Source organism: Triticum urartu, chromosome 4A (assembly GCF_056163025.1).
Source record: "Triticum urartu cultivar PI428250 chromosome 4A, HENAU_Tu73, whole genome shotgun sequence".
Classification (NCBI taxonomy): domain Eukaryota; kingdom Viridiplantae; phylum Streptophyta; class Magnoliopsida; order Poales; family Poaceae; genus Triticum; species Triticum urartu.
Genome location: NC_141876.1, coordinates 321,037,801 through 321,063,943, shown reverse-complemented (window position 1 = coordinate 321,063,943; position 26,143 = coordinate 321,037,801). Strand labels below are relative to the sequence as shown.

The window sequence follows — 26,143 nt, the reverse complement described above, 5'->3', positions numbered from 1 at the left end:
GCCGCGCAGGAGGCCAGGAGCTGGGTCAATGGAGAAGCGAGCTCAGGCAGGATCAAAGTGGAGGCAGGTGGAGTCGGAGGCACGTCGGTGTCGGGGAGAGCCCCGATCCCCATGGGTTCCGGGCGCACTTGTGCGACGAGGGGGGGGGAGACCGGTCTGCGACCAGCCCCAGCCCAGCCGAGGCCTCGGTTTCCGCGGGCAGGATCGAAGTGGAGGCAGGCAGGGTCCGAGGCACATCGGTGTCGGGGAGCATCCCGGTCTCCATGGGTTCCGGGTGTACCGGCGCGGCGATCAGGGGGCAGGAGACCTGTCTGCGACCAACCCCAGCCCATCCGAGGGCTCGACCGGCGCGGGCAGGAGCTGTGGACGAGTCGACGTTGGCGGAGATGGCATCGGGGGCGCCGGGTGGGACTCCGAGGGAGCGAGGGGATGACACCGGGAATACCTGGATGCTAGCATCGAATGCGTCACTGCCGTCGGCTGGCTCGCTGGAGCCGATGAGCGGGAGCGGAGGCGAGGGGCGGGGAGGGCTATCCTCATACTCGTCGTCATCCTCCTCCGAGCCGGAGTTGGGGCCGTGGCGGGTGTCCCGGTCACTACGGCGACCCAGGTTGCCGAGGCCGCCATCCAAGAAGTTGTCGTTGAGGATGCGTGGGCGGCCGATGTGGTTGGGCGGCTCGGGGAAGATCCTGAGGTCGAAGCCCTGTTCATTGAAGAACACCCGGACCTTGGGATGAAGCTTGGGCGAGTCGAGGGACTTGACCTTGACCCGCACCTCCTCCTCCTTTCGGAGGGGGAGCTCGTCCACCACAACCACACCGAGGATGCAGGACCTGCTCCGAATGACCCGCTCCGAGCTAGCGATGTCGGGGAGGCCACCGATGAGGATCCATGCTGTGTCAAGCACGGCGACCGCCAAGGGATCACGAATAGGCACTGAGATGTCCACCACTAGGTTGTTGAGAGACAGGGTGATGTCGCCCCTGCGGGTGCCGTAACCGTGGCTGGCGGTGTCGGGGAAGATGACTGAGAACTGATTCCGTCCATCATGGTGACCTGCCAATCCCAGGTGAAGTGGTGGAGGTGGTTGAGCTTAGCTTCGAGCATCTCCGGAGATGACACCCCCTCCCGGAAAGTGACAATCGCTAGGAGCGAGGGCGAGGGCAAGGGCGGGGGGAGGTCCGGTAGCTCGATGTGGAAGAAGCCCATGCCCTCAATACCATGCCCGTACATCATAACCTCCTCCGACACGGGGCGGTCCGGGCACAGGAAGGCCAGGTGACCTGGGTCCGAGCAAAGATAGCAGCACTGAGGACGGGTGAAGGCGACCTAAGAATGGCCGGCGAGGCCGCAGTTGAAGCACTTCTGGAGGTCCTTTGGTTGGTTCTCAGAGCGGACGAGGTCGGGGATGGCGGTCACCGGATCATGGGCCGGCCCCGAGGGTGGGGCAGCGCCGTTACCACGACTGATACCCCTCTTCTTCTTCCTTTTAGCCCTCTGCTGGCCCCGGCCAGCCCCATTGGGGTTGGGAGGGAAAGCCGGTTCGCCATGAGGGGGCTGGTACCGGCGGGCGCGGGATGTGAGCGCTGACTGTGACTGCTGCTGTTGGGATCGGGGCGGAGATCGTGAGCGGCCCGAGCGAGCAGGGGAGCGGTTGTCCCAGTGCGGTGTCGAGGATGGAGAACGGCGCCGCTGGCTGCGCCAATCCGCCACAAGAGCAGGCGAGCGGGACCGGGATCAACCCCGGCGGTCAGCCTGACCTAGCGAACGACACGGGGGAGAGCGGAGGTCGGAACAAGGTGGTGAGCAGCGGTCTGCACACGGCGGGAAGCGCCGGCCATCTCGCGAGGACAGGTGCCAGCGTAGGTCTTCTTCACGTCAGAGAGCTTCGGGCGAGGGGCGCGTAGCGTCCCGGCAGTCATCGGCGCGCCTCTTGGGATGGGTCCCCTCATCGCCCAATCCCACGGCATGGGAGCGGGCTCAGAGAGAGCGGCCGGAGGCGGGGATGAGGCATGGGGCAGGCGGGGTAGGGTGGCGGCGGGGAGGGAGGGGAGCACATGGACTAGGGTCTCAGGGTCAGGGGTGCGGCTCGGGGGAGTAGTAGGGGGCCTGGGGAATCCAGCCAGAGGCCAGATCGGCCAGGCTGTCGGAGTGATCGGCCCATGAGTGGTCATGGACTGAGTGGGCCAGCTCAGACGCGGAGCAGCCCACAAGTCTGCCATGGGCCCGAGACGCGGTCGGCCCACATGGGGACGGCCCAACCTGTGAGGCGGGGAGGGGGCAGCGAGGGTCTCCCCTCCTGCCGCCTCCGCAGCCGCGGCCGGCGCCTGTCGGTGTTTTGGGAACTGGGGTCCCTAGACTTGCCCGCCTGCGGCCCGCAGCGTGGCTTCACGAGCGGCCCCGTACGGCCTATCTTTACCAGCAAACATTCAAGACCCTCGCAAGGGGCCAAGCCTTGCGAGGCGGACGACGCAAGACCTCCTCAGGGGCGGCCTCACCAGGCTGGCTCGCGAGGGGCTGAGAGACCAAGGGGAGGGGCACCTCGCGAGGTTCCTGTGACGCAAGTCATGACTACCGGACCCAGGCAGGCGCCAGGCGGGCTCCAGCGCGCGCAGTGTCCTCGTTTCCTCTTTGGTGCTAAAGGGGCAAGCGCAGGCGAGGAGTCCCGAGGCATCAAGCAAAGGTTTCCATATCGGTGCAACAAGACCAAGACCAGCAGGACGGCAAGACGGAGGTCACCGTGGAGCCCAAGGCGGCGTCACCACCAGAGCCTTTGGCAGGTGAAGACCACTTTTGTCAGGATAGCTTGTACTAGTTGTCTCCCTTCGAATTTGGCCGTCGTGTGATCCCTTCCCGCTCAATATTTGGGAAGAGGACCAGGGCCTCTATAAGTAGGACTAGCCACCACGAAGGGAGGCAACTGATTCAGACCCAGATCATCCCGAACCACACAAATTCACCACGCACAAGAACACCTCTCCTTAGGAGGTTGTTCTTCCCTTGTAACTGTTCATCCTCAGCCCAAGAGGCAATCCACCACACCACACTAGAGTAGGGTATTACGCCACAACGGTGGCCCGAACCAGTATAAATCTTGTGTCTCATGTTCTTTGGGTTCGTCGAGCTAGGCTCAGTGGCGCACCTCAGGAGCAACTGCCAGGCCGAACCAGTATAAATCTTGTCACGCAGATCTGCTACGCCTCCGTGGCGCACCTCAGGAGCAACGGCCAGGCCGAACGCGCCAACGCGGAGGTCCTGAGGGGTCTCAAGACAAGAACCTTCAAGAAGAAGCTTGAGGCCTGCGGCAGGGGCTGGCACGACGAGATCCAGTCCGTGCTATGGTCCATCCGCACCACCGCCACCAGGCCGACAGGCGAGACCCTGTTCTTTCTCGTCTACGGAGCAGAAGTGGTTCTCCCACATGAGGTCAGGCATCGCTCCGCGTGGGTCCAGGTGTTTGATTAAACATGGCAGGATGCCATGTGGGGGATGGATCTCATGCTGGGGGAGGAACGCCGCCGAGAAGCCTCGCTTCGAGCTACGAGGTACCAGCAGGCGCTGCGGCGGTACCACTGCTGCAGCGTCCTCTCCAAGACGCTCGAGGTGGGTGATCTTGTCCTGAGGTCGGTGCTCTCTAGGGAAGGGCTGCACAAGCTCTCGCCCATGTGGGAGGGCCCGTTTTGGGTCGCCCACGTCTGCAGGCCTGGCGCCGTGCTCCTGGAGACGCAGGACGGGATCCCCATCTAGAACGCCTAGAACATCCAGCACCTCCGGAGGTTCTACCCATGAAGCAAGGCCCGGTGCATGTGAAGCAAGGCCCAGTGCCTGGGAAGAATCTCCGCTCATGACACTCTCACGTAATAATGAGTGGGCTTGTACATGCCCCGAAGTCTCAGGAGTGCCACCCTCGGGCCTCGGGGGCTCCCTCCCACGCCTAGTGGAAGCACTTAGCTCCGTGCTGGTGAGAAGACAAGAAGACTAGATTAGGTGCCGAACGAGGCTTTTCATTTGCTTTCCGCAGTTGGTCGCCCTTTCCTTTAAGTGAGAGTTTGATTTCTAGTGTTCCTTGCTGGCCTGGTTTCTTTGTCCTTGTTGCCTCCCTTTCTGCCCTCGGGTCCTCGTTTTTGACCCGTTCTCTCCCTCGCATGCCTCGCGAGGGAGCTGGGCAGGTGCCCTTGTGAGCGTTTTCGCTTTCTTGTCTTTCGCAAGGCACCCTCGCTCGAGCTCGCAAGCTAGCGCACCCTTCTCAGTCCGTGCCCCCGGGTACCGCGACGTGAAGCACAGGGTTACAGCCGGCAGTGCCTACGATCAGGGTCCGGAAGAATAAGGATTTCCTGGCAAATTTTTGCAGTTCTTAGGTGCCCCCGAGCACAGGAGACCTCGTCAGGCATTGGGCAACGCGCGTCTCATGAGGCGGAATCTACTCCAAGCGCATCAAGCTAAGTCATTCTACGCGCATACATAAAACATGACGCCGCATCACAACACAGGAATGATAAACATAGCACAGCCACTTAGAAACCATAATTGTCGCACACCCTAGCAGGGCCCCATACTTGTCTCTCTCTAATGCAGGAAGGGATGGGCGATCGGGGCTTCGCCTCCCCACCCATTTATAGCAAAGGGGAGGCCAACCGCTGGCCTCCACGATCTAAGGTAATAATGACCTTTTTCTGCATGCAGCAGGGACTCGTCAAGTCGGGCGGTTGCCGAGGCGACGTGGGGAAGCGGAGACGCCCACGTCCAACCAATCGCCACGCGTCAAGCAGGGCCGCGGGCTTTTGGGGCCCGCGGTGCTCCACGCCTGCACCTTTGGCTTCGCCTCGAACCAAGCCCGAGCGCGCCTTGGGCTCGGGGGCTACCGTCGGCGTTCTGGGAACAGGGGTCCCCAGACTTGCCTGCCTGTGGCCCGCAGCGTGGCTCCACCAGCGGCCCCGTACGGCCCATCTTCACCATCAAACATTCAAGACCCTCGCGAGGGGCCAAGCATCGTGAGGCGGACGACACAAGACCTCCTCAGGGGCGGCCTCACCAGTCTGGCTCGCGAGGGGCGGAGAGACCAAGGCAAGGGGCACCTTGCGAGGTTCCTATGATTCAAACAATGACGACCAGAACCAGGCGGGCGCCAGCGCGCGTAGTGTCCTTGTTTCCGCTTTGGTGCTAAAGGGGCAAGCGTAAGCAAGGAGTCCCGAGGCATCAGGCAAAGGTTTCCATATCGATGCAACAGGACCAAAACCAGCAGGACGGCAAGGGGAGGTCACTGTGGAGCCCAAGGCAGCGTCACCACCAAAGCCTTTGGCAGGCGACGACCACTTTTGTCAATATAGCTTGTACTAGCTGTCTCCTTCGAATTTGGCCATTGTGGGATCCCTTCCCGCTCAATATTTGGGAAGAGGACCAGGGCCTCTATAAGTAGGACTAGCCACCACCAAGGGAGGCAACTGATTTAGACCCAGATCATCCCGAACCACACAAGTTCACCATGCACAAGAACACCTCTCCTCAGGAGGCCGTTCTTCCCTTGTCATTGTTCATGCTCAGCCCAAGAGGCAATCCACCACACCACACTGGAGTAGGGTATTACACCACAACGGTGGCCCGAACCAATATAAATCTTGTGTCTCGTGTTCTTTGGGTTCGTCGAGCTAGGCTGTGAGATCGTAGAGAGCGTGAACTAGAGAGGGGAAGAGATCTTCATGCGCACCCAAGTGTTCGAACCTCAAGGATTTTGCCGGAACCCGAAATTCGACAACGCCTGCATCCGAGACGAGGCGAGAGCAGTTCAGGGTCATCGGGGGGCGAGGCGGGACGAGTAGCTGAGCGTAGAGGAGCCAAACGTGGCAATGAATGGCCTAAAGGGAGACCGACACAAGAGAATAGGGGAGCATGCCGGAGTAGCGGTCGGACGACATGGCAAAGCCCCGGCCGAGAAGGAGAGCACAGCGGGGGTGGAGGAGCGCCACGAGACACGGGCTCTCCCTTGGTCAGACCGCCCAGCGACGCCCCACGCCGGACCGCGGCGGCGGCGGGTGGTCCGGGACCCCAAGGGAGCTTTTTGGCCAGGCGTCGGTGGGGAGGCCACCGCAGCACGCTGGCGCGACTGCGAGAGAGGGTCCGAGTTTCCCCGATGAGGGGGGAGAGCGCTCTCCTCGCGGGTAAGCTGGGGGCTCCCGGTGCACAATTGTCCGTCCGACAGCCACATCGTCAGCCTCCGCAAGGTCGGCCCAATGTGGCGGCCCGACCAACACGGTTGGCGGTGAGGGGGGGGGGTGCAGCGGGGTCGAGCATCGCGTCCGAGGGCAGGGAGGCCGAGGTCGGGGGGGGGCGTCCGAGGGCGGGGAGGCCACGGGGAGGAGCTCCAAAAGCGATGCTACCAGCGGGAGAGGAGCGGGCGGCGAGTCGCCCTCCGAGTCTCGGGAGCAGCAAGCCATCGCGCCAATCTCACTCGAGCCAATTGTTTCAAGTCCGAATTATCTTGACATGTTTTTTTGTTTTTCTTTATTGAGAACAATTATCTTGACAAGTGAATCGGTGGAATTTGGACTATTGTCTTCGAGCACCACTTGGGCTACTGCCCAAACAGGAGTTGTCCTTCCGATGTAGGTGTAGGAAAGGTTAGAAAAAACAACTTTTGTATCGCTCAAACACAAACACATGGGGATGGCCGGATGGGAATGTTATCATGTACTAGTATGTGCCATATAAACAAGTACTCCAGTGACTAAAAGACCATGCATCTTCCTTTTGTGTTATTCTTTCTGCCCTGCCAACCACCCACACCACATGGGTTAGGGCATCTCCAACGTTGTATCTTAAAATGGACACACCAAATATATTCTCGAACACGTCTCAACATGTCTGTGAACAGTGGTAGGAGAACCGGTCACTCCATCGTATACATTATGCAGACATCAAATACGGACAACGGTATGGGCCAGACAAATCTAGAGTAAAAACACATGGGTTGTGAGGACATATGGTCAGTCTAGACACCCCCAAGCTCCTACAGATTTGGTTTGGATTTGTGGGAATCAGACGTCCGGACTGGTCGACAGACATTTGATGCATTGTCATGGAGGGCAAAAAGTGTCTGGACCACACGATCCAAACATTTAGTGATGTTTTGATGCACGGTGTTGAAGATGCCCTTAGGCTTGTCATAATGGAATGTATCATATACTAAAACAAAGAATGCAATCTCTGACCAGCCTTTAGGCAAACATGCATAAGTATCAAGCATAACATAGTAGTGCATTGTACTATCTTCACAACGCATAGTATTCATAGAATGGTATCATAACAGTCTTATTTATTGTCATGAATGACACATATTGTCGGTATCGTGAACACTGTGGCCCCATGAACCTTCATGTGCACGACAGGCAGTGGCCTCATTGGCGGGGACACTCCAAGACATAAACATGGTTGAACCTACCGGAGCCGCAGAAGATCCAAAGAAGAACCATTTTCAAAGACCACGTTCCCCCGAGTACACCCCTTGTGGGCCTAACTCTTGGCCCACAAGTCGCGGCCCACATCGAGCCGGCGCTCATGCACGAGCTCGGCCTGCCTCCCGCTGGTAGCCGAGGTCGCAAGCAGAACCGCCGTGTCGCACCCCTAGCTCCGTCCATTGCACGCAAGGCACCTCTTACAATGCGTGGTGATACGTCTACAATGTATTTATAATTTTTATTGTTTCATGCTATTATATTATTTTTTGTACGCTTTATATATTATTTTTATGGACTAACCTATTAACTTTGTGCCCAGTGGCAGTTCCCATTTTATGCATGTTTTTTGTTTCGTAGAAAAACCATACCAAATGACGTCCAAACAAGATGAAACATAATTGTAACATCCTCACTGGCATGCTACAGTGACCTCACACTAATGGTGCCATGTCATCAAGTTTTACTAAGCCAAATTTCCATTTGATAAAAATCAAAGCCAAATTCAAATTTAAATTTCAAGTAAAAAATTTACATCTTAAAATGCAAACAAAATAGTTCATAATTTTGCACATAATTCCTAAGTAATTATGTTGAGGAAAATAACATAACCTAAATTCCTAAAATACCCCTGGCATCCAAAATAGTAGAAAAACAACCCCAAATTAATTCATTTCTATTTAAACAAATTTTCAAATGAATTCAAATGCTGACCAAACCATTTTATGGCAGTGCTTAAATTATCATTGTAAATTATGGGCCAAAGTCACTTATTTTACAAAGCCTATTTGTTGTATAATTTAATACAAAACAAAAGAATAAAAAGAAAACATAAATAAATTAAAAAGGGGGGAAAGCCCACTATGCTCCTGGGCTTAAGTGCATTGTGGCCCAGCCCACCGCCACCTCTCCTCGTACCTCCCTCTATAGGAGGCAGGGGATGGGCGTGGCGGCCATCCAGGCTCCCCTGGCCGCCGTCGCAGCCATCATGTGGCTCCCCGGGGTGATTAAGGCCGCACCCTCTGTGCCCCTCCCCGACAAAACCTATTCCCCCCTCAGATCCCCTCCCGCACCCCTCGCCCCTCTCGCTGCCCCATACACGCCCGAACCTAGCCACACCCCGAAGCACGCCGTCACAGCCCACCTCGTCCGTCGCCGTCCTGTCGCGCCTCCCGGACCCTCCCCAAGCCTCGCCGGCCATGCCTCCGGCCACCTGTGAGGCCCCCTCCTCTGTTCCCCTTATCCCTCCCCTCATCTCCTGTTGGGAAACGTAGCATGCAATTTCAAAAAAATTCCTACGCTCATACAAGATCTATCTAGGAGTGCATAGAAACAAGGGGGAGATTGTTTCTACGTACCCTCGTAGACTGAAAGCGGAAGCGTTTGAAAACGTGGTTGATGTAGTCGAACTTCTTCTAGCTCCGACCGAGCAAGCACCGAATGTACGACACCTCCGAGTTCTGCACACGTTCTGCTCGATGACGTCCCTCGCCTTCTTGATCCAGCAAGGTGTCGAGGTAGTAGATGAGCCGTCAGCACAACGGCCTGCTCACGGTGATGTTGATGTGATTCTCGCAGGGCTTCGCCTAAGCACCGCAAAACTATGACCGGGGGTGTAAGCAGTGGAGGGGGCGCTGCTCACAGCTAACAATTGATGTTGTGTGTTCTAGGTGCCCCCTCCCAACATATATATAGGTGGGAGGGGAGGAGAGGCAGCCATGGGGCGCCCCAAGTAGGATCCGAATCCTACTTGGGGTTTCCCAATTGGCGCCCCCTTCCTTATTTTACCGGAGAGAAAAAGGCAAGGGAGAAGAGAGAAAGGAATGGGGCTGAACCCCCTTTTTCCATCTCCAATTCGGCCAGCTTCCATAGGGGAGGCGCACCACCCCTTGTGGGCTGGTGTGCTTCCCTCTCATGGCCCATATATTTCACCCGGCGGTTCAGGTAATCCCTCGGTACTCCGATAAATACCCGATACGATCCGGAACACTTCCGGTGTCTGAATACTATTGTCCTATATATCAATCTTTACCTCTCGGCCATTTAGAGAGTCCTTGTCATGTCCATGATCTCATATGGGACTCCAAACAACATTCGGTCACCAAATCACATAACTCATATAATACAATATCATCATCGAACGTTAAGCATGTGGACCCTATGGGTTCGAGAACTATGCAGACATGACTGAGACACCTCTCCTATGAATAACCAATAGCGGAACCTGGATGCTCATATTGGTTCCTACATATTCTATGAAGATCTTTATCGGTCGAACCATTATGACAACATACGTAATTCCCTTTGTCCATCGGTATGTTACTTGCCCGAGATTCGATCATCGTTATCTTCATACATAGTTCAATCTCGTTACCGGCAAGTCTCTTTACTCATTCCGTAATACATCATCCTGTAACTAACTCATTAGTCACTTTGCTTGCAAGGTTTCTTTTGATGGTCATTACCGAGAGGGCCCAAAGATACCTCTCCGATACTCGGAGTGACAAATTCTAATCTCAATCTATGCCAACCCAACAAACACCTTCGGAGATACCTGTAGAGCATCTTTATAATCACCCAGTTATGTTGTGACGTTTGATAGCACACAAGGTATTCCTCTGGTATCCGGGAGTTGCATAATCTCATAGTCAAAGGAATATGTATTTGACATGAAGAAAGCAATAGCAATAAAACTGAACGATCATTATGCTAAGTTAACGGATGGGTCTTGTCCATCACATCATTCTCCTAATGAAGTGATCCCATTATAAAACGACAACTCATGTCCATGGTTAGGAAAGCTTAACCATCTTTGATCAACGAGATAGTCAAGTAGAGGCTCACTAGGGACATAGTGTTTGTCTATATATTGTAACGCCCTCGATGCGGCTATATCTCCCACGTGTCGAAGCACCGCTTAGAGGCATAACCGCATTGAAAGCAATGTCGCAAGTGAGGTAATCTTCACACAACCCATGTAATACATAAGGGAAAGAGATACATAGTTGGCTTACAATCGCCACTTCACACAATACATGAATAAAACATTACAACATACAGATACAATCAAGGTTCGACTACGGAACCAAAAATAAAATAAGACTACCCCAAAAGCTACACAGATCCCCGATCGTCCCAACTGGGCTCCACTACTGATCAACTGAAACGAAACAACACAATGAACGAGATCTTCATTGAGCTCCTCCTTGAGCTCGGTTGCGTCACCTGCACGGTATCATCGGCACCTGCAAACTGGTTTTGGAAGTATCTATGAGTCACGGGGACTCAGCAATCTCACACCCTCGCGATCAAGACTATTTAAGCTTATAGGTAGGAAAAAGGTATGAGAAGTGGAGATGCAGCAAGCACTAGCATATATGGTGGCTAACATACGCAAATGAGAGCGAGAAGAGAAGGAAAAGCACGGTCGAGAATCTATGATCAAGAAGTGATCCTAGAACAACCAACGTTCAAGCATAACTCCAACACCGTGTTCACTTCCCGCACTCCGCCGAGAAGAGACCATCATGGTTACACACGCGGTTGGTGCATTTTAATTAAGTTAAGTTTCACGTTCTCTACAACTGGACATTAACAAATTCCCATCTGCCCATAACCGCGGGCACGACTTTCGAAAGATCATATCCCTGCAGGGGTGTCCCAACTTAGCCCATCACAAGCTCTCATGGTCAACGAAGGGTATTCCTTCTCCAAGACAATCCGATTAGACTCGGCATCCTGGTTACAAGACATCCTTGACAATGGTAAAACAAGTCCAGCAAGACCGCCCGATGCGCCGACATCCTGATAGGAGCTGCACATATCTCGTTCTCAGGGCAACACCGGATGAACGCTCTGTACAACTAAAACCAGCCCTCAAGTTTCCCCGAGGTGGCGCTGCAAAGGACTCTAATTCGGACCAACACTTAGACAAGCACTGGCCCGGGGGGGGGTTAAAATAAAGATGACCCTCGGGATGCGCGACTCCCAAGGGAAAAAGGCTAGGTGGCAAATGGTAAAACCAAGGTTGGGCCTTGCTGGAGGAGTTTTATTCAAAGCGAACTGTCAAGGGGTTCCCATTATAACCCAACCGTGTAAGGAATGCAAAATCAAGGAACATAACACCGGTATGACGAAAACTAGGGCGGCAAGAGTGGAACAAAACACCAGGCATAAGGCCGAGCCTTCCACCCTTTACCAAGTATATAGATGCATTAATTAAATAAGAGATATTGTGATATCCCAACAAATATCCATGTTCCAACAAGGAACAAACTCCAATCTTCACCTGCAACTAACAACGCTATAAGAGGGGCTGAGCAAACCGGTAACATAGCCAAACAACGGTTTGCTAGGACAAGGTGGGTTAGAGGCTTGGCTTAACAATATGGGAGGCATGATAAGCAAGTGGTAGGTATCGCAACATAGGCATAACAAAAGAGCGAGCAACTAGCAAGCAAAGACAGAAGTGATTTCGAGGGTATGGTCATCTTGCATGAGATCCCGCAAGGAAGAAGAACGAGTCCATGAAGAAGACAAACGGACGTAGTCGAACGAATCCTCACAACACGACGTTACCGGATTACCGAGAATTACACCGGAAAGAAAGCAAACAACATAGTAAACAATCATCACATAAGCATGGCACGATGCGCAAACAAGTATGATGCATGTCCGGTTTAATGAGGCATGGCATGGCAAAGTGCACAAACAACCCTACAAATTAAGTGGAGCTCAACATGCAACTCCGTTGCATATTGACGAAACACCACATTCAAGTTATTTAGTTTCGATCTTGTTTATGTACCCAACAATATTAAATGTTTTTAAACATGGCAAGAGATGAAGCATAATGAAACTATCTATCTAGGCAAGTTTAAATGAGGCCGGAACCACAAAACAACTAGTCCGGAAGCTCATCATATGCATATATTAGGTTTGGTACTGTTCTGCCCTAAACCATATTTTAGAGTTTATAAACATGCAAAGTGATGCCACCAAGATAATCTATGCACTTTTGTAGCCCAATTATATATAAAGATTATTTAAAACCGAGCTATGGTTAATTAGTTATGAAATAAATCATTTTAACATGGCATAGGGGCAAATTTAGCCAAAGAGCATTTTTAACATTTCAAACATGGATGAAAGTTGCATATTATTAAACTAGACAAAATTCGAAGCAACTTTCATATGTAATTTATTTAGATCCGATGCACGGTTGTGAAGTTATTAAATGCATGAAGAACAGGGGCTTTTCCGCAAAACTGTCTTTCTCGGGAAATTAGAAAAATTCGCAGCAGGAAAAAAAGACACCTCGGGCCAAATCTGTTGGCCCAACAACAGGAAAAAAAAACAGAGGGGCTTCGGCTGGGTGGCCTCAGGCGTGGGGACGATACAGGGGCCATGGTCAACGCACATGGGATCGAACCGAACTGGGCGCTGGGTCGTTTTTGTTCGTTCGACAGGGGAGACGGTGGCAGTAGCAGGTGAGGCCGGCGATGCTGTAGGAGGGCGACGGCAACAGCAGGTGAGGCCAGCGATGCAGGAGGTCCGGGGAGAGGCACCAGCAAGTGAGGCGTGGGGACGATAGAGTCAACGAGCACCGGCGAGCGGAACTTGGCGCTGGGGTCGTTCTCCTGGCTCCACTACTCGACGCAGGAGCAGGCGTTGACGATGGAGAATATCCAGGGCGGTGGCTTGGCTCGGGAACTGCGGGTCGCCAGGGGGGGGTCGAGGAGGCAAGGAGGAGGCTGAGGCCGAGCTCTAGAGGCCGGATCTGGAGATGACTCTCCGTTCCTGGTGTCAGCGGCGGACTCCGGCGGCACCACGGCATCCTGCAGAATGGGACGGAGAGAGCGATGAGCTCGGTAGGTAGGGAGAAGAAGGACGGCGAGGTCGAGGCTGACCATGGCAGCAGTGGTCGTCGGCGGGAGGCCAGGCGGCGGAGATGCCAGGAACGCGAGGGAGGGGATCGGGGCTCTCCCGATCCGGATCAGAGGCGGCGGTGTGCATGCTGGAGCAGGTGAGGGAGCCAGGGCGCTGGCGAGGCTACTTGCGGGGAGGGCCAAAGCGGATCGATGTTGAGGATCGATGGAATGCATTGGTTGGGAGAGGGGATCAAGGAGGATCGGGCGAGGCGATCCCGAGGTGGATTTGCAGTGGCGGCGCGTAGGAGGATGGATGGGACAAGTCGCCTACATTTTAGGGTTGCCCACTTATATACGTTATTGGATTAGGTTAGGGGGGTATTCGGTCCCTCTGATTTAAATCGGGCGGTCGCAAATAAATAGGTTAGGGGGCCCAATTAACAAAACGGAGACGTTTTGTAGATGTTTGGGGATGATCCGGACACAACGGTGACGACTGCCCGGGTCGGGTCCGGGACAACTTTCGGACACGTGCGCGAGGAGGGCCGCGGGCTGATGAGAGAGGTTAGGTTGGGCCTGGCGGTAGGTAGTGGACTGTGCAAAAGGCCTCAGGCTGAGAAAAGAGAAGGGAGAAGGCCCGGCGACTGTTTCCGGAGACCGAAAACGTCCGACGTTTGACCGACTATACTGTCGCTATAGTTAATCGTTGGGGCGTCAAACGAACTCCGAATGCGATGAAACTTGATAGGCGGTCTATCTACACTATAATAAGACCACACGCCAACTTTCAACCCAATCCGAGAACATTTTCTGGCCACTTATAAAATAATATTTCGGACGTGCTGCGGGCGCGTGCGAGTGTGGTTGGGCTCAGAACGGACAACGGACGGAACTGGAGAAACCCGGACGGATGCAGGTTTTGAAAACATGATGATGCAATGCACATGATGACATGACAAGATGCGACATGCAAGCAAAAGACATGGCAACATTGGCGAATAACTGGAAGACACCTGGCGCAACGGTCTCGGGGCGTTACAACACTCCACCACTACGAGAGGATCTCGTCCCGAGATCTAGGATGGCACCGGGGAAAATGGAAGAGAAAGAGAAGAGGTAACACTAAGTTGCTTCTTTGACAAACGAGTGAAACCAAAGAACCTTGGAAGGTTAAACCATTTCGAGAAAAGAACACAATGGAGATGAACGAAGTTGACAATCTCCATTAGAAAAGAGGAACGATGAAGAACAAATTCGGGCAGCACTTCGGTTGAAAAGTGATAAGCAACTTGATAAGATGAAAAGAACTAGAAGAGATGATACAACACTCCGGTTAAATGTATAAGCATGAAAAGAACAAGGTCCTGAAAAGAACAAGAAGAAGGGTTGAAGAGAACAACAACACAATGCCTCCGGAAGAAAAGAGAGAAATGGAATGGAATGAGCGGAGGAGAAAACATCATCTTCTACCTTAAATGAGCTTGCAAAAGCATCTTTAGGAGAAGGTTCGAACGGAGTTGTTGGAAAAACCAGCAACGAAAAGAACAAGGTTGTAGTGGACTTATGGAAAACATCTCGAAATTATGAGGTGAAATACTGCCACTACCAGAAACAATAGATTGGATTGATATAAACAAAGAGACGAGACTATTTCGCCGGGAGGATAAATGAAGAACTTGGGTCACTTATAAGCACCCTAAATAACAACAATCCTTGGGGAAGGCTTTAAGTGAAACATGACACAAGATAACTCCAACGAAGAGGTTGATGGATTTAAAGTACCTCATTCTTAACAACATGTGGATCATGAAACATGAACTCAAATTATCAAGAATGACATAATACCACCTCCGATGATATGGTAGAAAGAATTGCACTCCGAATTGCAAGATGAAGAATGCTTGAGCTCCTCTGAAAAAATCTTGATGAACACTTCGAGAAGGAATTAAATCCTTGATGACACATCATGTAGAACCTTCATGAAGAACTCCGGTAAACAAAAGAATGATCAATCGAAAATAAAGATGAAAGGAGTAAGGTTGAAGCCTTGCAATGATTAGATGAAGCTTTGCGACGAGATAAAGTGGAAACTTGGAACTCCGGAAAAGAAAAGATGAAACAAGTGAAACCGAGAATTTGATGGACCTCCGGGATAAGGAATTAATCACTTGGGTGAAAACACGAATAAGAATTACGTTATGCTTATCCTTCACCAATTAAATTGATGACAATAAACGGATTTGGCATACTACTTATTCTCGTAGAAAAGATTAAGAGAGATATAGCGCAAACTTGAGAAGGTCTTCGATGATCCACTGGTAGGATGAAAGAACGAATGAATCTGTATGATAACGAAGGAGAAGAACTTTTGAATGAACCCCCATAAGGATTGAAGATGAAAGTAGCAAAGGCACAAATCACCGGGTAGAATTGGAAAATGAATGAAGATACATGAGAGAATTTAGATACAAGTGAACGAAGAGATCATGAGCTGATTAGAGAATAATTGAATGATGCACCGGTAAGATTTAGAGAACGGAAGCTGAAAGCTGAGAATGAATAAACCGAAATGATGGCCTTCGTGGGAATCAAACTAAAAAGACTTCTGAATTTGCTCCGGATGGGTGAAAAGAATTCTCACAATCGAAAGCAATTATGAGAGGATGGCGTAAAGCTAGAACCATGAATCTTCGAGAGAACGGACCAAGATTTAGAGGAAACACTCTTCTTCGGTCTTCAAATCCACAGAACGACGATGAGAAGCACCACCAAGAATTGTTGAGGCACTCCGGAATGAAGAATAAAAAAGGTTGAGCCAATGATGAAAAAAATTTGGAAGGTCTTGAAGAAAAGCATTTGACTGATGAAAAATTCATTCTTACGTCAAACTTTGAAAAAGAATTGAGAATAACTCCGGGAAGATAAGAAGAGTCAGGTAAGATCCTGGGAAAAGACCTGTGGGTTAGGGCCCGCTGAAAAAGAAACACCGTTGAACGATTGCTTGAAAAGAGAGATTGCACCGGTTGGATTAAATGGCTTGGATAAGGTAAGACCTCGAAATAGCTTGAACAGATGCAAAGTGGAAAGCACGAATCTTCGAGATATCTTGAGCACTCCGGAACAATTGAATAGCGAGAAATGATTGAATATGAGGTGCACCGGCATGAGAACGTATTTGCAACGAGGAAAGGATATAATCGGCAAAGCTTGAATTGAATTCATCGGATAAAAGAGAACGAAGAATGATGAACTAGAAGCTCTGTTAGCATCTTCCTGAGAATCACCGGATAAGAACATTGATGGAAAAGAATGGAGAGACTTCATATGAATAAAAGGATACTTGATTAAGAATTCCGAGTCCTCGAAGAAAAAGGGGTGGGTGGGCGGGAAAAACAAAGGAAGCTTGGGACGAATGAAACAAAGAACGTTGAGAAGAAATGATAATTGATCCTGCCGATGTTGAAATGAACGGACCCGCTTGAAAAGAAACACGCTGGTTGAAAAGGATTGACATGACAATCTCAATGATCAAGAGAGATAGTATTCCCACAGAAATATGAGAACACCGCTTAAGAAAGGTATGGAATCAACATTTGACTTCGAAGCAACTCGAATACCACAACTCAAAACAAAACAAAAGATTGGCTTGTAGAATAGCCAGAACAAACATATGATAGATATTTCGTCCGAAGTTTTCGTGGTGGGGCCCATACGGGCTCGATCATACAGCACCATCATGTACAAGGCAGTGCACATGACATACGAAGCGTCCCCGAGTCAGCATAGCCAAGGACTCTTTAAGACACAACGAGACCACTGTAAAACCAACCGTGGATAGGCGGACCACTAGACGTCGAACCCCAATTTCATATCATACATCTGTCGGAAAGATATCCTAAGAGCTACTTGAATTCCCACTTATAAACTCCCGAAACTTTCTAGTTATGCAATCAGGTGTTGGGGATACAGGGGAAGCATAATATCTCACCCAAAACTAGCAATCCTACATCCAGCTGTATCCATCCTTCAACACATAACCAAGAAACCTTCAGAAATCGTTTACCTCAACCTTCGAAAAGCATCCGTTATACGAGTTATGGCAATACTCCCGAACTCCCGCCCCAGTACTGGGTGGCGTCGAGGTTATCTCACCAACAACTGCATAAAAGAGATTTTAGATGTCCACGAAACTCAGGTATTCCAGAACTGCAATGATAAAATTGTGACGACAACACCTCAGAGCCCAACTCCCCGGGACACTGCCACAACCCCTAAATGTTAGGAGGCACCAAGAACAATGTTCTCGTCACAAAACCATCGGAACGATTCCAAGACACCCGCGTGATCCTAAATTTTTTTAGTGAAATTTGAGGAGAGAATAGTCAAAACTCTACGTTAGGATGCCTCACTAGCGAGACGAAGGGACTGAGGAGTAAAAAGAATCCTACTTTCCGATATATATAATCCTAAATGACTCAAAACATTTTTCTAGACTCAACAACACCAGCGATTCGATCAAGCAGGGGGCTAATAAGTCGGGGAAGGCTCTGATTACCAACTTGTAACGCCCTCGATGCGGCTATATCTCCCACGTGTCGAAGCACGGCTTAGAGGCATAACCGCATTGAAAGCAATGTCGCAAGTGAGGTAATCTTCACACAACCCATGTAATACATAAGGGTAAGAGATACATAGTTGGCTTACAATCTCCACTCCACACAATACATGAATAAAACATTACAACATCCAGATACAATCAAGGTCCGACTACGGAACCAAAAATAAAAGAAGACTACCCCAAAAGCTACACAGATCCCCGATCGTCCCAACTGGGCTCCACTACTGATCAATTGAAACAAAACAACACAATGAACGAGATCTTCATCGAGCTCCACCTTGAGCTCGGTTGCGTCACCTGCACGGTATCATCGGCACCTGCAAACTGGTTTTTGAAGTATCTGTGAGTTACGGGGACTCAGCAATCTCACACCCTCGCGATCAAGACTATTTAAGCTTATAGGTAGGAAAAAGGTATGAGAGGTGGAGCTGCAGCAAGCAGTAGCATATATGGTGGCTAACATACGCAAATGAGAGCGAGAAGAGAAGGCAAAGCATGGTCGAGAATCTATGATCAAGAAGTGATCCTAGAACAATCTACATTCAGCATAACTCCAACACCGTGTTCACTTCCCGGACTCCACCGAGAAGAGATCATCATGGTTACACACGCGGTTGGTGCATTTTAATTAAGTTAAGTTTCACATTCTCTACAACTGGACATTAACAAATTCCCATCTGCCCATAACCGCAGGCACGGCTTTCAAAAGATCATATCCCTGCAGGGTTGTCCCAACTTAGCTCATCACAAGCTCTCACAGTCAACGAAGGGTATTCCTTCTCCCAACACAATCCGATCAGACTCGGCATCCCGGTTACAAGACATCCTCGACAATGGTAAAACAAGTCCAGCAAGACCACCCGATGCGCTGACATCTTGATAGGAGCTGCACATATCTCGTTCTCAGGGCAATACCGGATGAGCGCTCCGTACAACTAAAACCAGCCCTTAAGTTTCCCCAAGGTGGCGCTACAAACGACTCTAGTTCGGACCAACACTTAGACAAGCACTTGCCCGGGGGGTTAAAATAAAGATGACCCTCGTGATGCGCGACACCCAAGGGAAAAAGGCTAGGTGGCGAATGGTAAAACCAAGGTTGGGCCTTGCTGGAGGAGTTTTATTCAAAGCAAACTATCAAGGGGTTCCCATTATAACCCAACCATGTAAGGAACGCAAAATCAAGGAACATAACACCGGTATGACGGAAACTAGGGCGGCAAGAGTGGAACAAAACACCAGGCATAAGGCCGAGCCTTCCACCCTTTACCAAGTATATAGATGTATTAATTAAATAAGAGATATTGTGATATCCCGACAAATATCCATGTTCCAACAAGGAACAAACTCCAATCTTCACCTGCAACTAACAACGCTATAAGAGGGGCTGAGCAAAGCGGTAATATAGCCAAACAATGGTTTGCTAGGACAAGGTGGGTTAGAGGCTTGGCTTAACAATATGGGAGGCATGATAAGCAAGTGGTAGGTATCGCAGCATAGGCATAGCAAAATAGCGAGCAACTAGCAAGCAAAGATAGAAGTGATTTCGAGGGTATGGTCATCTTGCCTGAGATCCCGCAAGGAAGAAGAACGAGTCCATGAAGAAGACAAACGGACGTAGTCGAACGAATCCTCACAACACGACATTACCGGATTACCGAGAAGAAGTACACCGGAAAGAAAGCAAACAACATAGTAAACAATCATCACATAAGTATGGCACGATGCGCAAACAAGTATGGTGCATATCGGTTTAATGAGGCATGGCATGGCAAAGTGCACAAACAACCCTACAAATTAAGTGGAGCTCAACATGCAACTCCGTTGCATATTGGCGAAACACCAGATTCAAGTTATTTAGTTTCGACCTTGTTTATGTACCCAACAATATTAAATTTTGTTAAACATGGCAAGAGATGAAGCATAATGAAACTATCTATCTAGGCAAGTTTAAATGAGGCCGGAACCACAAAACAACAAGTCCGGAAGCTCCTCATATGCATATATTAGGTTTGGTACTGTTCTGCCCTAAACCATATTTTAGATTTGTTAAACATGCAAAGTGATGCCACCAAGATAATCTATGCACTTTTCTACCCCAATTACATATAAAGATTATTTAAAATCGAGCTACGGTTAATTAGTTATGAAATAAATCATTTTAACATGGCATAGGGGCAAATTTAACCTAACATCATTTTAAACATTTCAAACATGGATGAAAGTTGCATATTATTAAACTAGACAAAATTCTAAGCAACTTTCATATATAATTTATATAGATCCGATGCACGGTTGTGAAGTTATTAAATGCATGAAGAACAGGGGCTTTTCTGCAAAACTATCTTTCTCTGGAAATTAGACAAATTCGCAGCAGGAAAAAAAAGACACCTTGGGCCGAATCTGTTGGCCCAACAATAGGAAAAAAACAGAGGGGCTTCGGCGGGGTGGCCTCACCATGGGCTCGACCCGGTTGAAGGAGAGGCCTGGCGTGGCCTTCGCTCTGCTGGGCTGTGCGGGGAAAAGACCCAGGCGTGGGGATGATACAGGGGCCGTTGTCAACCCGTAGGGGATCGAACCGAACTGGGCGCTGGGTCGTTCTAGTTCGTTCGACAGGGGAGACCGTGGCAGTAGCAGGTGAGGCCGGCGATGCTGTAGGAGGGCGACGACAACAGCAGGTGAGGCCGGCGACGCAGGAGGTCCGGGGCGAGGCACCAGCAGGTGAGGCGTGGGGACGACAGAGTCAACGAGCACCGACGAGCAGAACTTGGCGCTGGGGTCGTTCTCCTGGCTCCACTACTCGACGCAGGAGCAGGCGTTGACGACAGAGAAGATCCAGGGCGGTGGCTTGGCTCGGGAACTGTGGGTCACCGGTGGGGCTCGAGGAGGCAAGGAGGAGGCTGAGGCCGAGCTCTAGAGGCCGGATCTGGAGCTGACTCTCCGTTCCTGGTGTCAGTAGCGGACTCCAGCGGCACCACAACATCCTGCAGAACGGGAGGGAGAGAGCGATGAGCTCGGTAGGCAGGGAGAAGAAGGACGGCGAGGTCGGGGCTCACCATGACAGCGGTGGTCGCCGGCGGGAGGCCAAGCAGTGGAGACGGTAGGAACGCGAGGGAGGGGATTGGGGCTCTCCCGATCCGTATCGGAGGCGGCGGCGCGCACGTTGGAGCAGGCGAGGGAGCCAGGGCGCTGGCGAGGCTGCTTGCGGGGAGGGCCGAAGCGAATCAATGGGGAGGATCGATGGAATGCACTGGTTGGGCGAGGGGATCGAGGAGGATCGGGAGAGGCGATCCCGAGGTGGATTTGCAGTGGCGGTGCGCAGGAGGATGGATGGGACAAGTCGCCTACATTTTAGGGTTGCCCACTTATATACGTTATTGGATTAGGTTAGGGGGGTATTCGGTCCCTCTGATTTAAATCGGGCGGTCGCGAATAAATAGGTTAGGGGGCCCAATTAACAAAACGGAGACGTTTTGTAGATGTTTGGGGATGATCCGGACACAACGGTGACGACTGCTCGGGTCAGGTCCGGGACAACTTTCGGACGCGCGCGCGAGGAGGGCCGCGGGCTGATGAGAGAGGTTAGGTTGGGCCTGGCGGTAGGTAGTGGACTGTGCAGAAGGCCTCAGGCTGAGAAAAGAGAAGAGAGAAGGCCCGACGACTGTTTCCGGAGACCGAAAACGTCCGACGTTTGACCGACAATACTGTCGCTATAGTTAATCGTTGGGGCGTCAAACGAACTCCGAATGCGATGAAACTTGACAGGCGGTCTATCTACACTATAATAAGACCACACGCCAACTTTCAACCCAATCCGAGAGAATTTTCCGGACACTTATAAAATAATATTTCGGACGTGCCCCTGGCGCGTGCGAGTGTGGTTGGGCTCAGAACGGACAACAGACGGAACTGGGGAAACCCGAACGGATGCAGGTTTTGAAAACATGATGATGCAATGCACATGATGACATGACAAGATGCGACACGCAAGCAAAAGACATGGCAACGTTGGCGAATAACTGGAAGACACCTGGCGCAACGGTCTCAGGGCGTTACATGTATTCACTCATGTATTAAGGTTTCCGATCAATACAATTCTAGCATGAATAATAAAAATTTATCATGAATAATGAAATATAAAATAAGAACTTTATTATTGCCTCTAGGGCATATTTCATTCAGTCTAACACTTGCACTAGAGTCAATAATCTAGTTCACATCACCATGTGATTTAAGACCCGTAGTTCACATCACCGTGTGACCAACACCCAAAGAGTTTACTAGAGTAAATAATCTAGTTCACATCGCCATGTGATTTAACACCCAAAGAGTACTAAGGTGTGATCATGTTTTGCTTGTGAGAAGTTTAGTCAATGGGTCTGTCGTATTCAGATCTGTATGTATTTTGCAAATTTCTATGTCTACAATGCTCTGCATGGATCTACTCTAGCTAATTGCTCCCACTTTCAATATGTATCCAGATTGAGACTTAGAGCCATCTGGATTGGTGTTAAAGCTTGCATCGACGTAAACCTTTACGATGAACTCTTTATTACCTCCATAATCTAGGAATATCTCCTTAGTCGTCTTAGGTAACTAAGGATAATTTTGATCACTGTCCAGTGATCCACTCCTGGATCACTATTGTACCCCCTTGCCAAACTCATAGCAAGGCACACAACAGGTCTGGTAGATAGCATGGCATACTTTATAGAACCTATGACTGAGGCACAGGGAATGAGTTTCATTCTCTCTATATCTTCTGCCATGGTCGGGCTTTGAGTCTTACTCAACTTCACACCTTGCAACACAGGCAAGAACCCTTTCTTTGATTGATCCATTTTCAACTTCTCCAAAATCTTGTCAAGGTATGTGCTTTGTGAAAGTCCTATTAAGCGTCTCAATCTATCCCTATAGATCTTGATGCCCAATATATCAGTAGCTTCACCAAGGTCTTTCATTGAAGAATTCTTACTCAAGTATCCTTTTATGCTATCTAGAAATTCTATATCATTTCCAATCAATAATATGTCATCCACATATAATATGAGAAATGCTACAGAGCTCCCACTCACTTTCTTGTGGCTTCCCCGAAAGTGTGTTGATACGTCTCCATAGTATCTACTTTTCCAAACACTTTTGCCCTTGTTTTGGACTCTAACTTGCATGATTTGAGTGGAACTAACCCGGACTGACGTTGTTTTCAGCAGAATTGCCATGGTGTTATTTTTGTGCAGAAATTAATGTTCTCAGAATAACCTGAAACTTCATGGAGAATATTTTTGGAATTTATAAAAAATACTAGCAAAAGAATCAACACCGGGGGGCCCACACCCTGTCCACGAGGGTGGAGGGCACGCCCACCACCCTAGGGCATGCCCCCCGTCTCGTGGGCCACCTGAGGCTCCACCGACCTCAACTCCAACTCTATATATTCACATTTAGGGAGAAAAAAATCAGAGAGAAGGATTCATCGCGTTTTACAATACAGACCCGCTACCAAGCCCTAATATCTCTCGGGAGGGCTGATCTGGAGTCCGTTCGGGGCTCCGGAGAGGGGAATCCGTCGCCATCGTCATCATCAGCCTTCCTCCATCACCAATTCCATGATGCTCACCGCCATGCATGAGTAATTCCATCGTAGGCTTGCTGGACGGTGATGGGTTGGATGAGATTTATCATGTAATCGAGTTAGTTTTGTTAGGGTTTGATCCCTAGTATCCATTATGTTCTAAGATTGATATTGTTATGACATTGCTATGCTTAATGCTTCTCACTAGAGCCCGAGTGCCATGATTTCAGATCTAAACCTATTATGTTTCCATGAATATATGTGAGTTCTTGATCCTATCTTGCAAGTCAATAGTCACATATTATGTGTTATGATCCGGTAACCCCGAAGTGACAATAATTGGGACCACTCCCGGTGATGACCGTAGTTTGAGGAGTTCATGTATTCACTAAGTGTTAATGCTTTGTTCCGATACTCTATTAAAAGGAGGCCTTAATATCCCTTAGTTTCAGATAGGACCCCGCTTCCATGGGAGGGTACGACAAAAGATGTCATGCAAGTTCTTTTCCATAAGCACGTATGACTATATTCGGAATACTTGCCTACATTACATTGGTGAACTGGAGATAGTTCTGTGTCACCCTATGTTATAACTATTGCATGAGGAATCGCATCCGACATAATTATCCATCACTGATCCATTGCCTACGAGCTTTTCGCATATTGATCTTTGCTTAGTTACTTTACCGTTGCCACTGTTACAATCACTACAAAACCAATACTGTTACTTTTGCCACCATTACCGTTATTTCCGTATTACTTTGCTACTAAATACTTTGCAGCAGGTATTAAGTATTTCAGGTGCGGTTGAATTGACAACTCAACTGTTAATACTTGAGAATATTCTTTGGCTCCCCTTGTGTCGAATCAATAAATTTGGTTTGAATACTCTACCCTCGAAAACTATTGCCATGCCCTATACTTGTGGGTTATCAAGACTATTTTCTGGCGCCGTTGCCGAGGAGTGAGTCACTTGGGATTTATATCTGTTGATCACTATGAGGAACTTGAAAGATGAAAGAACCAAGATTTTTCCCTCAACTATGAGGGGAGGTAAGGAGCTGCCATCTAGCTCTGCGCTTGATTCACCTTCAGTTTTGAGTAAACTTGCGACACCTACTCCTGCTATTCATTCTGATATGTCGCATGTTATTGATGATGCCACTTCTGCTATGCATGATGCTTATGATCAAACTACTTCTATGCTTGATAATACTGTGCCATTAGGTGAATTTCTTGATGAACAACTTGCTAGGGTTAGAGAGAATGAAATTATTGAAACTGATAATATTGATGAAAGTGATGTGAAGATTCTCCCCATAGATATGAATTGCCTGATGTGCCTGAGGGTTATGTTATGGATGAAGAAACTGTTAGAGATCTTTTAGCTTGCAAAGATAGATATGATCTTAAGAAACAATTAGCTAAGCTGAAAGGAAAATCTTTGAATCCTAGAGTGAAATATGACCCTGCTTTTGCTACTTCACGTATCTGTATTTCTGATAAGGATTATGATTTCTCTATCGATCTTGAGATAATTACTTTGGTTGAATCTGATCCTTTTTATGGCTATGAATCTGAAACTGTTGTGGCACATCTTACTAAATTGAATGATATAGCCACCCTATTCACTAATGAGGAAAAAATTTGTTACTACTATATCCTTAAGTTATTTCCGTTCTCATTAAAGGGTGATGCTAAAATATGGTTTACTTCCCTTCATCCTGGTTGTGTGCGTAGTCCCCAGGATACGATTTATTACTTCTCTGCTAATATTTCCCCGCTCATAAGAAACATGTTGCCTTAAGGGAAATATATAATTTTGTGCAAATTGAAGAAGAGAGTCTCACACAAGCTTGGGGGAGGCTTCTCCGATAACTTAATGCTTTGCCTGATCATCCTCTCAAGAAAAATGAAATACTTGATATCTTTTATAATGGACTAACCGATGCTTCCAGAGACCACCTGGATAGTTGTGCTGGTTGTGTTTTCAGGGAAAGAACTGTTGATCAAGCTGAATTGCTATTTAATAATATGTTGAGTAATGATAATGATTGGACACTTCCTGAACCAACTCCTAAGACAACTCCGAAGAAAAGGGGTATTCTATTTCTCAGCCCTGAAGATATGCAAGAGGCAAAGAAATCTATAAAAGAAAAGGGTATTAAAGCTGAAGATGTTAAGAATTTACCACATATTGAAGAAATACATGGTCTTGATAACCCGACACAGGTAGTAATGGTAAATTCTATCTATACATTTGATGAAGGTGATATTCCTTGTTATAAGTCTGCTAGACAATGCTTATATGATTTAGATAATTTTATCATTAAACAAGAAAACTTCAATGCTTATGTTGGTAGACAATTCAAACGTAATGCTTATATGATTGAACAATTGAGTGATTATATGTCTAGAGTTAAAGGTGAACTTAATCTTATTAGTAAACATGCTTCTATGGTTACCACTCAAGTAGAACAAGTGCTTAAAGCTCATAATGATTTGCTCAATGAATTAAATAATAAGAAAAATGAAAATGATGTTAGAGTTGCGACTAGAGGGGGTAAAATGACTTGGGAACCTTTGTATCCTGAGGTCAACCCTAAGAGAGTTGAGCAAGATTCTCAGAGAACTAATA

At 49.1% G+C, this 26,143-nt stretch overlaps 1 pseudogene; it reads right to left on the bottom strand.

Moving 5' to 3' along the window:
- Positions 1 to 1,329: 1,329 nt before the first annotated feature.
- Positions 1,330 to 2,174, bottom strand: LOC147975715 (uncharacterized; annotated as a pseudogene).
- Positions 2,175 to 26,143: the final 23,969 nt, after the last annotated feature.